This window comes from Artemia sp. Qi Xiang Cuo, chromosome 1 (assembly GCF_049724085.1).
Source record: "Artemia sp. Qi Xiang Cuo chromosome 1, ASM4972408v1, whole genome shotgun sequence".
NCBI lineage: Eukaryota > Metazoa > Arthropoda > Branchiopoda > Anostraca > Artemiidae > Artemia > Artemia sp. Qi Xiang Cuo.
In genome coordinates, this window is record NC_142794.1 from 91,777,429 (window position 1) to 91,791,472 (window position 14,044).

Here is a 14,044-nt window from a genome sequence, read left to right on the forward strand (position 1 = left end):
CACAGAAAATTCTACACAATAACATCGAATCAATACAAAATCAAAAAGAGTTTTAGAGCTATCGTTTTAGAGCTTTAGAGTTTTAGAGACATTCGTCCCTAAATATGTTTAGGCGATGTTTAACATTAAAATACGACACAGAAAATTCTACACAATAACATCGAATCAATACAAAATATAATAAGTACCGAAAGGACATTATGCATTGAAGTTTGGGGTGAAGATCGTTTATTTCGCGTTACTCTACCAATAAACAAACCCAAGCAGTGCTCAACAGCCAAGGACTAAATTTTTTTTCTCTTAACAATTTAAAATTCTTATTTTTCAATCTTGATACTATTTAATTTAAAAACTTTCCAAAAAAAAAATTTCAAAGGAAAGTAAAGAGCTACATTAAAACCAAAGATCAGAAGAAATAATCAAATGATTTTTTCAAGCATCAAACTACCGCAAACAACCATCAATAAATAAATGAAACCCAAAACGAACAGAAGTTACAATACATAACGGATTCAAACTCAAAAAGATCAGAAATTAATAAAGTAGGACTGATGACCCTGAGACCAGAAGATAATTTGCAGTTTACTGAGAACAAAATATAATTTAAATATTTTCTCTTTTTTAACTGTAACATATCTAAATCTATCAAGACTTTCAAGAATAAATTTCAGTATATATATATTAAACTGTCAATTTACATTCATTTTTTTTATAGTAATCTTGGTTATGATGATGATTTCTTTTCTTTTTCTTCGATATTATGAGAAATAAAAACACATAGCTGGGAATTAGGATTGTTTTCAGTAAAGTGCAAAATATGCTCTGATCTTTAAATGGCACAGGGGGCATTATTTATGCTTATCTTTGGTTTAATGTAACTTTACTTTCCTTTGAAAAATATCTTTTGTGTATTTTTTTTTTTTTTGATTAGTTGCTATTTAGGTCAATCACTGTTACTCAGTTTTCTGGAGTTTGTAGTAACTTTTGATTGCCATGCTTAAAAATTTTTAAATATTCAAAATCAGAAAAAAGGACGATTCTTTGGAGTATATATTGTTACCCATTTTTTCAGGTTTAGGTTTCTATTAGCAAAAGTCACTCTTTACTTGAAGTTCGTTAGCAAAATTTGTTTGATTTAGTTTCATCATTGTTGTATTTTGTTTTGCAGGGGGGGGGGCTGCTTTTTTCAGAGTTAAATACCTGTTTGGACCATGCCCTTGCATTAACCATTAAGTCTACTTATAAAACAATATTCTCTTATGCAGGAAGTATTACCACTTCATCATGGTTGCAGCGGTAGCTGCAGTCTATTAAAGAGCGAACCACAGCCCATAGCATACGAAAGTTAAAAAACCCGTTGAGAAAAAAATACCTGGTGAAGAAAAATTGCTGTCTGACATTAATTCACGAATGGTAACTATTATTTTGGGTCGTCCTAAAAGTAAAAGTTTATTGCAAAAAGAAATTTATGATGATTTCGAAAAAAGCCTGAAACCCCTCAAAAATGGCGTCAGATCAAAATCAAAAGTACACCATTGAAATCAGCATGGTCGAAAACCATATATAGGGAAACTACAGCCCCCCTCCTTGAATAACAAGGAAAATCACTTTTTTGCATGGGTAGTAGCACTAATCTGTCTCCCTTTTTTTCTAGCAGGGCTAGGGGGTGACCAGAACATCATGGAGAGATGTGTAATAGCTCATTCGAACAATAATTAAATTTTCTAGTGCCCTTTTTAAGAGATCAAAAAGATTGGAGGGAAACTACCCCCCCCCACTAAAGGCCCCTCCCCCCCAAAGCCATCCAATCAAAATTTTTAGGTAGTCATTTTGTTGAACAAGTTCAGAGATCCAATATATATGGTTTAGGTGATGATATGACCCTCCATAGTCCCTGGGGAAAGGGCTGTTCGCTGTATTGGTATGAGGCGTACCGATATCACGCGTATCGGTATGGGCGTATTGGTGTCACCAGTATCTTAGACAGATTTTTAGTAGCTCATATAAAAGATATTGCTCGTATTTATGTCCTTCTTATAAATTCCACCATCAGCAAGTTCCAAATGGCACTTTTGGTACCATGTCTCAAGTGGAATAGCTGGGGCTAGTGGGCTACCATAACTTTTTGGAGTGACGTTTAATGGTTCATTTGAAAACTTTTGCTCGTATCTACGTGCTTTTTATCAATTCTACCATTCGTAAGTGAGATATAGCACTGAAAACAACACTTTTGGTCCCAGTTCTTAAGTGGAGATTTTTGGAAGCATAAAACTGTATCATTGTAATAATTATGGTCCAAATCCAAACTGAAGTCTGGAGGGAACAGTTGCCCCCCTGCCCCATAGAAAATTACGCTCCTGACTAAAAACAACACTTTTGATGTCATTTCTTAAGTAGAAAGCTTGGAAGCATAAAACGATATCATCGATGTGATACTTATGGTGGAAAACCCTAAACTGAAGGTTTGCAAGAACACCTCCTATATGTTCCTCCTCCAAGCCACCTTAATAAGCTACGCAATTAAGGTACAAACACCAATATATCACATTAGATTACTAGAGGCGTGGTTCTGTTAGTACAGCGTTGGACTTCAAGTTAGTGTCTTGAGTTCTATTCCTAGTTGGGTTTTTTTTCAATCACGGTTTTGTCCCCTTCAATATGATTATTTTCAGATAATTTCACTGTTTTTGTAAATGTGATGTACTCAAGCCATATAGTAATAACAAAGGTAAAGATGTACTAAAAAGACTGACCTGTTTCAGTGGATGCTTGAATTATGCAGGCTTATCTTAGTTTTGACAACATTTTTGGAGAAAATAAATTTCACCTGGGGGGGGGGGGCAAACTGAGGTCTGGGAAAAAACCAGTCAAACAGTTTAGATTGTAAATAATCAAATATGTAACATATTTCATTTCTACCCAAAGAAAAAACCGCAAAAACCGCATTTCTACCCAAAGAAAATACGGGAATATAAATCACAACAAGCAGCAATTCTGCAAAATTATTCCTGCTTGTTGGAACAAAGGCAATCTAAATTTAAAAAATTGAACTTTTCAATGTCTTGATTTGGAAAAAATTACTTTCTATGCATAAACTAAGATATTTTTTCATTAAAAAGAACTACACAAGAAACCCATTGTGAATTCCTGGGACTGGTACTCCTTAGATCTTCATTTTTCAAGAAATCTGGTCTTGCTTTCTTGAAATTTTTACACTTACTTCATGCATAACATTAATACACTGTATTAATGATAGATTTACTATCTTTTAATACCTGCCCTTTCGCTTACTAACAGCACCTACAACAGTTTTGTCACTGCAACATTTCACACTAGAGAGTAAGAAATATTATACTGAGTCATGCTTCTACTTTTTGGCCCCACTCAACTTTTTTGACGCAATATAGAGAAAATTTTTGAATAGGGAAGTTGTTGTGCTGGAAAAGTAGTTATCAGAAAAATACTTTCACCTAAACAGGGTGTTGCAAAAATTCTGGAGTGCAAATACTATATATTTTAAATGGGACACACTGTATATTATTGCATTTTTGGTGTCTACAGAAAAATCTAGGTCAATAAAGTCTTAACAGAAAAAGAAAAGAAAATTGTTGCACATTCCAATGTAAAATTATTTACTTTTGATACCAACTGCGATTTCAAAATTATTACTTTGTATAGCAAAAAAAATGATAAAGATTGTATTAATGATGAAGCAAAAAGAGCAAATGTTTATCTTAGGATTGCTTTGTTTTTCCATTTATTATTTGTGTATTTAGAAGAAACCTCCTAGAAGCCAAAAGAGTCTATTATGGATTCCCCAGGTGCTGTTTTTCAAAAGAAAGAAAGAAGACTTTCTTGGAATCTTGTTGGTAGTGCAAGTAGATAATTTCAGATAGAGCATAAAAAACTAAGATAGGAACGTACAAACAATTTCCTTTAATTTTCACGGTTAAGATTTTACAGACTGTCAAAGAGTCATAATGGCTGGCTTCGGATTATTAACACAGTATCTTGTGAACAATTGAAGATAGGTAGAGGACATTACATATGAAAAATGTCAAGAATTTTCCATTGAATCCAAAACTTCATTAATATTTGGGTTTTTCCATTTAAGAAACACATATTTTTTTTTTGTTCTCCACACTTTTAGGAACACATTGTATAGACAAAATATTTTCAATAAAAAATACTTTTAAAGATGTTGTATTTCAACCTTTCTTCTACATCGCCTCACAGAAAAACTTAAGGGGTGAGAGAATACAAAAAAAAAAAATATCCTGTAAATAGGCTATATACGAACAAATACGTAAAAGTATTCAGATACAATAGAAAAAAAATACCAAGGAATAAACAGTAGTTCTTTTTCCCCAGAAATAAAAACCCATAGTTTATTCTGGAAAAAGTGAATTATTTTCTTCATTTCGAGGCATCCTGAATAAGAAAATTCAGTATTTTTGGAGAATTATATTTTGAAGGTTGTGACCAATACCAGTAGTTGCACCAACAATCTTACATAAGTGATGTCTGGTTTTGAGTGGGCCAGATTCTTGTACAGCGTTTTTTTTTTCTAAGTTAAAGATGAAGAAATTCAAAGATATCAGGTCATTTTTCAAAACGTAACCTCAATGATGCCCACTGATACAAAAAGGGTGGCAAATGTAAGTCCTAGCTGTTCTGCATCACTGGGAGCAACACCAAGGCTATCGAAAGAAGATCCTCCGAGAAGCAAAATAGAAACAACAGAAGTAGGCTACGAGTAAAAGGAAAATGCCTCCATCCAACTACCAAAGGGCAAAATTTTATTTAAGTGTAGTATCAGAAGTAGTTATGGTTGATTTGCCAGAAGCTGCTAAGAACCAAAAGAGGAGCAAATTTGGCCATTTGCAATATATACCCTTCCAGCTCTATACAAATTTTCCAGAAACAGAATTTGGCAGCAACTTGAGATTTTTTTTTTCTAAATATTTTAGAAAAATTAACTGGTGAGAATATAACACAGATGAAGACAATGTCTAGTTTTGTGTGCACAGGGACTTCATTAAGGATGGAGTCTGTGACCAATGCAAAATTTATTTTTGAAAATCAGTTACAACAACTAGAAGAAACTAGGCAAATTGTAAAAAAAAAAAAAAAATGCAGAATCTTCATCAAATGTGCCAGAAAATATGTTTCATATCAAAAGCCTGAAAAAACTGGGTTCGTCAAACCAACAAGGTCTAAAACAACAAGAGCATGATATTATTGAAAAAGGAAATTATTTTTTAAAACCTATCTATATAATACTGACTCTTGTACATCTGGGCTTGCCTTTAAGAGGGCATCATGACTTTTACTCCTCACATACTCCTCATTGAATAAGAGGGGCAGTTTCTTGAAAAAAAAGTCAACTTTTTTCAAAGTACAACAAGAATTTTGTCACTAACTTTGAAAAACATTTGAATTATTGCAGTCCAAATTAGGGCCCGACCAATATTATTGGACTGATATGAGGATTAGTGTCATTATCAGGTATTGTAAAAAAAAATAATATATTTGTTATCAGCCATATATATATATTTTTTTTGCACAACTTGCCCAGCAGATGGCACCACATTTCCTCAAGTTTTTTTTCTTGCCCAATCCTTAGAGGCAGAGGCACCAGCTAAATCTGACCATGGTTGAGAGAGTAGCACAGGTGAGTCAAATGAAGTCAATGTATATTTATTGTCAATACACACCTGGTGCAGCAATGTTCTAAATGCATGGTAACTTCAAGAATGTACATCCTCTACCAAAACAGCTAGAAAGAACACAGTAAATCATACATTTTTGTTTAATGAATGTTCACTTGCATTGGTGAAAGTCAGTTAAAGCCATGATATCCAGTTCAGGGTGCAGCTAAGGAGAAGAAGGGTGTTTTATGGTGGGGGGGGGGGAGTTTCAAGGTTTTACTGCTGCGTGTCAACGCCTTGGAAAATTAATCTGGTGTGTCCGCATTTGTTGACATACTGGACGATTTTGTTAACACAGTCTTAAAATCCCTCCTCTAAATTCAAAAATTTAGCTGCATCTCTGTATCAAGTGTGCCCAGCATGGATTCCTTAGTAAGAGACCATATCATGTGATTGTTAAGTAAAGTTTTCACACTAATATGTGAATTATTAAATTCAATGTCCTGCTATTGAAATTTGGGTTTTAAATAATCAATTTCAATAAATATCTTGTGCTTCTTTCAATCAGATTTTTATGCATTTGTGTTATGTAACTAAACTGGCTTCTTTGATTTTTGTTTCTTAATTGTCACTTCCGCAAATATCCGCCATTTCGTTTCTGTGCTCAGACGCTGCTGATCAGAAAAGGTAAAGACAATCAAACAATTCTTGTAAATGGCCCAATTTTTGGAGTCCACAGTGAATTATTGAGGCTGTTCTTTGGTGTGTAATAGACCAGAAAGAAACATGTGAGTATGAATATGGGCAGAGAATGGGGGGTTTAAACTTTAGGTAAGGTTTATTTCCAGAGGGGAATTTATCGGCAAATTATATCAGTACTGTATTGGTACTTTATCAATATACTGGTATTGGAGCCCAAAAATCCATATTGGTTGGGCCCTAGTTCAGATATCCAAAATGAGATTATTGATATGAAAGCCTGCCTTACCAGAGAGGTGATTATGAACTTTACTGTGAATTTTAGAAAGACATTAGATTTTGTGTGAGTATAAGAAATAACATCATTATAATGAGGTGTAACTTACAAATCTCTCATTAAATTGCATGGTAACTTCCTAAGTTTGTCAACTTCAACAAAAAAAATCATAAACTAGATTGCTAAAAATTGAGACAATACAGTTACTTTCCTTCAGCTGATCAGCTGCCCTGCCCCCCCTCCCACCTTAGGATAAATCTCTAGCTAAACCAATGACCATGAAATCCTTAAATTAATCTTTAAGCTGCTAAAACATAACTTTATGTCAAAAATCTATGCTTCTTGGCTTAAGTGGAATCAACTTGAGATATACCAAAGTTATCACTACACAACATAATTCTTATTGGTATTAGTAATACTAAAATTTTAAAAAGCATGAATTAATCAAGCCATTGTTACTCAGATAACCTAGTTTTTTTTCACTGCATTCCTGTGGTAGTCCAGTAGCATTTCTAAAGAGAAAATAGAAAATTGCATTGTCTTGTTCTAGCAACTCTTTTCTCTCAGTAACCTTTCAAAAATGACTTCCTATCATGCTGGCATGTGTAGAAAATTCTTTCATAGTCAGTTGACTTTAAAACTTGCATTGTATTTTCATTTGTCAAATTGATTACTAATCAGCTTTGGTCTCTTGTAAAAAAATAATAAAATGACAAATTGACAGAGTTAATTTTCTTACTCTTTATGCTTGCTTTTTCTTGTTCACATTGCTCTTAAAAATCATTTACAGAACTGAATCTCATTAGCTTGACAGCCTGATGGTAATCCAGTAAATTCTATTCACTTACATACTAACTTCCAACTTCATTTTCTCAACATTATATACAAGCTATTCTATACCATATATAGAAGTTGTGATATGCAAGTGTGAAAAACCATAGTTTTAAGAGATATAAAATCAGTATATAGTGCTGTTATGCAAACCTAATTTGCAAAGTTAATTTTAGCAAAAATTTCAAAAGAGTTTCAATAATATCCACACCTTGCACACCCAGAAACTTCAACCCAGCATTACAACCTTGAACAGCTCAAGCAATACTTCTACACATTTATATGGCTGTCTTTAGTTGCAGTGTGCAGTGCAGTGGTTTCATCCTTTTGCTTATCATTTAGATTAACCCCTTTGCTCAAAGCACTTAACAAATTTCTGTATTTCTTAGGGAAGAACATATGCAAAGTCATTTTGCATCTCTTTCTGTCCTACAATGTACTTGTGCACCCCATTCTAGCAGTAGTCTTATAATCTATATAATTTCCTGTTCAGTTGCAATGTGCAGTGCAGGGTTTCATCCTTCTTCTTGGCATTCACATTAGCCTTTTCATTCAAAAGAGCTTTGCAAATTTCATTATTTTGGTGAGAAGAACATATGCAGAGTGCGGTCATATCACTTTCTATTGTAGAATCAACTTTACCACCCCATTCTTGCAATACTTTTACCACTAATCATAATATACAGTGCTGTTTTTCTACCCTCCTCCTTGGCATTTACATTAACTCCATCATTCATGAACATTTTGCAAATTTCTTTATTCCTTTTTAGAGTTGAGTAGTGATGTGGTATTACTATAATGTAATGGCAAAGTTGCACTGGAGAGGGTAATTTATTCAAAAACCTTTTATTACCATTGACATTTGCTCCTTTGTTTAGCATATTGTATATATTCTTCATTCCCTTTTAAAGAAGCAAGAAGGAGTGGGGTTTTATTACTTTTTGTTTCTAGATTGAAAACTAGTTTATACCCTAAAATAGCTTTAACAACTTTTGTGTGCCCATTATAAATAACCTTGTGTAGTGTTGTTGCATCATCTTCATCTTGGGCATTTACATTTGCATCTTTACTCAAAAGTAGTTTACCAATTTCACTCTTAGTATCCAAAAATGAGGAAAATTCAAAGGCAGTATAATGCAATGCTATTAGACTAAATATTAACATCAGAATCATGCTGCAAAAGAGCTTTAACTATTTCTATGCATTACTTTTCAGTAGCCCAGGATTATCTTTCTGCATTAGCTCAGGACTGTCTTTTATATTAGCTTTATTACTTAAAAGTAACTGTGTAGTGTTCAAACTATTATTCTCAACAGTATAAAATATTGTAGTTATTCCAGCATTGTCTTGAGCATTTATATCAGCTTTACTTCATATCATTAATTTAGCTACTTCTTCCTGCTTATTTTGCCTGCTATATGTATCAGCACTGAATTTTAATTGGTTTTGCATGATCTTACAAATATTGGCAAGTCAGTCTATTGAAACTGGTTTTACAGAATATATTGTATAGGTTTAGAAGCAGTAATTAGCCTATTGTTTGTTCAAGTTTAATTTTCTTTTTTTCATTACATTAATAAAAAAAAAACTCTTTCTACACAAGAAATCTTTTGAAGAAAAATAAAGATCTAGGCTACAATAAACCCAAGACAGGCAGAAATAAAGTCAAATGGCAATTCAAGCATAAAACAAACATAAATTATCATCAATAATTAAATGAAACCCAAAAAGAACAAAAATTCTTGTCAAACATATAACTAAAGGAAAGCACCATAAACAGGAGAAGGGCTAATGATCTCTGTACCTTGTAAAGACTGCCTTAGTACAGTGTTTAGTTTAGATAAGAGGATAGCCTACACTTATCAAAAATGTATATGCCTCTCAGTACAAAAGCTTTTTAACATCTGACCTAGGGTATTATGATATTATAATAATTATGTTAAGTTAATTTTACTAGCTGAATGACAAAAATATCTTTTAACACCAAGGTATTGAATTCCTATCAACATATTTTAATGCTAAATAAGAATGTACTAGCTGCTACCCTTATAAACTGTATTCCAGCTCTCTTCCTTAACAGGCAAAATAGAGCCCTAGTCTAGCCTAGGCTATATAGCCTAAAAACATTACTGTTTTTAAGATTGCTGAAAGAATATTCATCTAGCTCAATGGCTCCTAAAATTATTAAAAAGTTATGTATATCTGCCAAAAATTTTTAGGAATGTTTAAAAACAACAAATTGTACATACTATTTAGGTGTTTCAAGCAAGCATACTATTTAGCTGGAAAAGACAAAATAAAATGCTTAGCCTACATTCATCTTCCTTCAATTGGTCGAATTGTCCCAGATAAAACTTAAACAAAACAACAGTCTACATTCAACTATAATTTAGTAATAAATGGATGAGACAACCTATTTTGTGTCATATACTTTGCAATGTTTACCTAGGTATGGATTTTCAACAAAGCCATGAGCTAGCTATTTAAATATTCTGCCATTTGTTTCAATGCTGTCTATCATGTGCATACCGATTTCTTTAACGTACCCAAGTTTAAGTTCTTTTTTCCGTTGTCCATTTGCAAATTAAAAATATGTTTGCATGTTTTCTTGTTAGATCATGGAAATATTAGTGCTAAGTAACTAAAATTATCAGTTAAAAATTATCTTAATTATGTCCAAATGGGTGGAAAATTCAAAATATGCGAGTTTGGAAAGATCGTCTCTGAAGATATTTTCAGGACATCAATAAAATAATTTACTAATAATGAGAAATATTAGCAGTCAGGAATTATCTACTAGTGTTTAAAATGTAATAAATCATTTTTAATTTTTGCGACGCTATCAGTTTGTACCGTGAGTAAAATGTGATATATTTAAAATACAAAAATTAAATTTTTTCTTTCTAAAGATAATTCTGACTTCTTCTAATTAAGTTTAAATTTAGTTTCAAAAAAAGAAAAGTTCTTAATCAGCAAAAAGAGCAATTGTATTTTAGCCTCAGACAATCAACGAAGCTATTCAGATAGTGGGTAATTTCGCTAAGATAGTGGGTAATAAAAAAGATGCTAGACATAATGTTTCTCAGGAAGTTTAAATTATAAGAGCGGTGTGAACGTTTAAATCATCAGAAATATTTAAAACAAATTATTGTATGAGGAGTTCGCATAATGTAGTGAGATTACTTCACCTTAGCCTTTGACGAGACGTAAACAGAGTTGCCACCCTGATCTGGAAGAATTTACTAAATCTGATAAGGAAAATTTCCTAGATCACATCTGTTTTTACTAGATGATCAAAAAAAAATATTACTATAGAAGGATAATCAAAACGATCTTCAAAATCTTTTTTCCTTTTTTCTTCTTTTTTTTCTCTGTTCCTCTTTTCTTTCGTTTTGAAAGTATGATTGAAAATCCATGAAACCTTCCAGTTCAAATATCTTGTTTTATTATCTGGCTATACTGCTGGATCGGCTTCATGATTCAGATGCTGTGTTTGCAAGACGTCAGACAATAGTCTGGAATCTTGGATTCTAGAAATTCTGCTGGTGAAGCCTGGCTTTAAATTTATCAATGTTCTTCGGGTCATAAAATTCAGATATATTGAAAAAGTAAAAAACAATCAAAGAAGACAAACAGCTACAGCTAAGACAATAGTCTGGAATCTTGGATTCTGGAAATTCTGCTGGTGAAGCCCGGCTTTAAATTTATCAATGTTCTTCAGGTCATAAAATTCAGATATATTGAAAAAGTAAAAAACAATCAACGAAGACAAACAGCTATAGCTCATCACGAAGCAATTCAGGCGATGAAGTGCTAAGAATCTGAGGTGTGTTTCAAAGTGATGGCTTTTGAAATTTGTCCCCCAGTTTCCGTTTTTAGGGTTGAAATCTAAATTCTTTAATTTTACACTTTTTGGAGGAAATTTGCCGGTTTTAAAACTCTAATTGGGCTGTTCTTTAAATTCGGGATAAGCTGCTTAAAATAATATCTGGCATGTTTTAAAGTAATTAATTTATGATTTTTTTTTTAACTAATTCTTTATTTAATATTTGTCATTCTTATTTTAGGTAATAAAAAGATATATTTATATGTCACTACAAAACGGAAACGACATAATCGGCTACCGATTTAGTTGTACAATTATGTAAGTTAAAAAGCACACCTCAAATTGGACTAGGGCTGCCAAGAAAAAGAAAACTTATATAACATACAATAATGAGTTTAAAAAATACCATTTTGTCAATAGTCTTCAGGTCAGGTAAATCATTCCAGGTACCTCTTGTCCTAAAAGGGTGGCCAAACCTTTGTCTTTGCCCATATAAACAGAAGCATTGTCAAGTCCTATGCCAATTAAGTTGTAAATTGGTACATTAATTGTGATCAAGTAATCAGTGATCAGTTTCCTCTAGCCCTCCCCATTTGCATCATCCACCTGCAGCAACCCCAGAAATTCTTCCTTTACTTCCTTGTTTTCCGTTACATACTTTGTTATCAATACTAAGCTCTTTTTTGTCGAGCGATCTGTCGACTCGTCGGCAATCAGAGAAAAAAATTCGTTATTCAGGTCCATCGATATGAATTTTTTTTCTTATGAAGAAGTAACATTGGAGATTATGGTAGTTGCTTTGGTTCTCTTGATCTTGATACAAGACGCAAATTCCGAGTCACTGAAAGTAGACTTTATTAGATTTTCAAGGGAGTTCATTTTCAAAATAGGAAGGTCTTCGACAGCGAAGTAGATGGCTAAACGTAGTTCTCTATTTGTAACTTTGTTTGCGTGCGGTTGTCGCGCAGAATTAGCAGAAGTGAAGAGATCTAGATGAAGTTCTTCTTTGGTTGTGTTCATACTTTTCACGTGATTTCGGCATGTATCATGTTTCTTAATAACTGACACGCTCCCTGTTAGGCGTTTTTTTCAATATTTGCTGTACGCCGACTTCAAATCAAGAGGGCACCGGGTAATGAATGTTTTCAGTTCTCTATCTTGTAACCATTCGTCCCTAAACTTCTGTTGGTACAGCAGGTTTCCTAGGCGTTTTACTCACCTTTTATCCACATTCTCAATACCTGCAAAATTTTCATCTTCCGAACTAAGATGAGAAATAAGATCAAATATATATATAGAAATATATATATATATATATATATATATATATATATATATATATATATATATATATATATATATATATATATATATATAAAATGTTACATTTCTACTTACTTTTAATTTCTCTCAGCAGGCTCCTTTTTCCTCAATAAAAATTTTCCGACTGAAGAGATTCACCAAATCACCTTTGGTGGTTTTTCTTTTGGGTGGCTACACTGGCTACTGGCTTTTGTTTTGATTCCTATAGATTCCCAATCATCACAAATCCAAGTGTCATTGCAGCTTCATTTTTAGTTGGTAAGATTTGATACACAGAAAAATGTTTTTGTCGACCTTTAGACGCCGAAAGTGAAGTGTCTGTTGTTTATGAAAATAGGTGACTGCTTGTTTGTCTCTTAGAGACAGACAAGCAAAATTGTAAAACAGACAAGCAAAAATTGTAAATTGTCAAATATTTACGATGATTTTTTCCCCTGAATTACTGGAAAATAAAAAAAGTTTTCTTTACTATAAATCCTGACTTGTTACTAGATTCCAGGAAATTTACTAGATCATTTAAATTTACTAGATTTTTTTATTACTAGATCTAGTAAAATCATACTAAAGTTGGCAACCCTGACAAAATACTGAATTGTTCAATAATTTTGTAAAATGAACCATATTTTGTAGGATTGTACTAAATTGTATCAGTAGAGATGAAATGTAGCAAAATGGTACGGCTGTACCACGTTCGGCACCACCAGGAATCACTGGCTAGATCCTCTGAATTACTAGATCTAGTAAATCCAACTAGCTGTGGAAACCCTGGATGTACTAATTGAAGCCTCAATTTGGAGAGACCACCGTTACCTGGATCTCCCTGTTGAGGCTATTCAAAATTGTAAACAAAGTAAGTTTTTCAAGTTATACTCTTAGAAACTTTAACAGTGTTTATTATAATTTTATATTAAAAGTGTTTCAATCGATACATAGTTTTAAATTACATTTTCACTTGTAAAATTTACAATAAAACTAATTTTAGTTTTTCATTTATCTATAAAATGTTTTTTAAAATATATTTAACCAAGATTCAACTTGAGAATATATTTTTAACGCATGAGTCGAATAAACTGAAAATATTAACGACAAAACAAGAAATTGAAATATGGTATTAAGATGCATCCACGCTAATTAAAATAAATAGTTAGGTACATAAGCGTCTAGTTTGGGCATTTTATGGTAAAAGCATGAAATTTGGCAGACATACGCAGAAAAATATGGAACGAAGCTATTAAGTTTTGAATTTTGCTAAGATAGTTGTTAATAAATAAGATACTTGATACAAAATTTGTTAGGAAATTGAAAGTATAAGAGTGGTGTGAACGTTCGAATCATCAGAAATGTCTAAAACAAATTATTAGACGAAAAATCCGCACAAGGTAATGAGTTTGTGAACATAATTACAAAATAGCGGCCCCCTCCACAGGACTTGGGCCA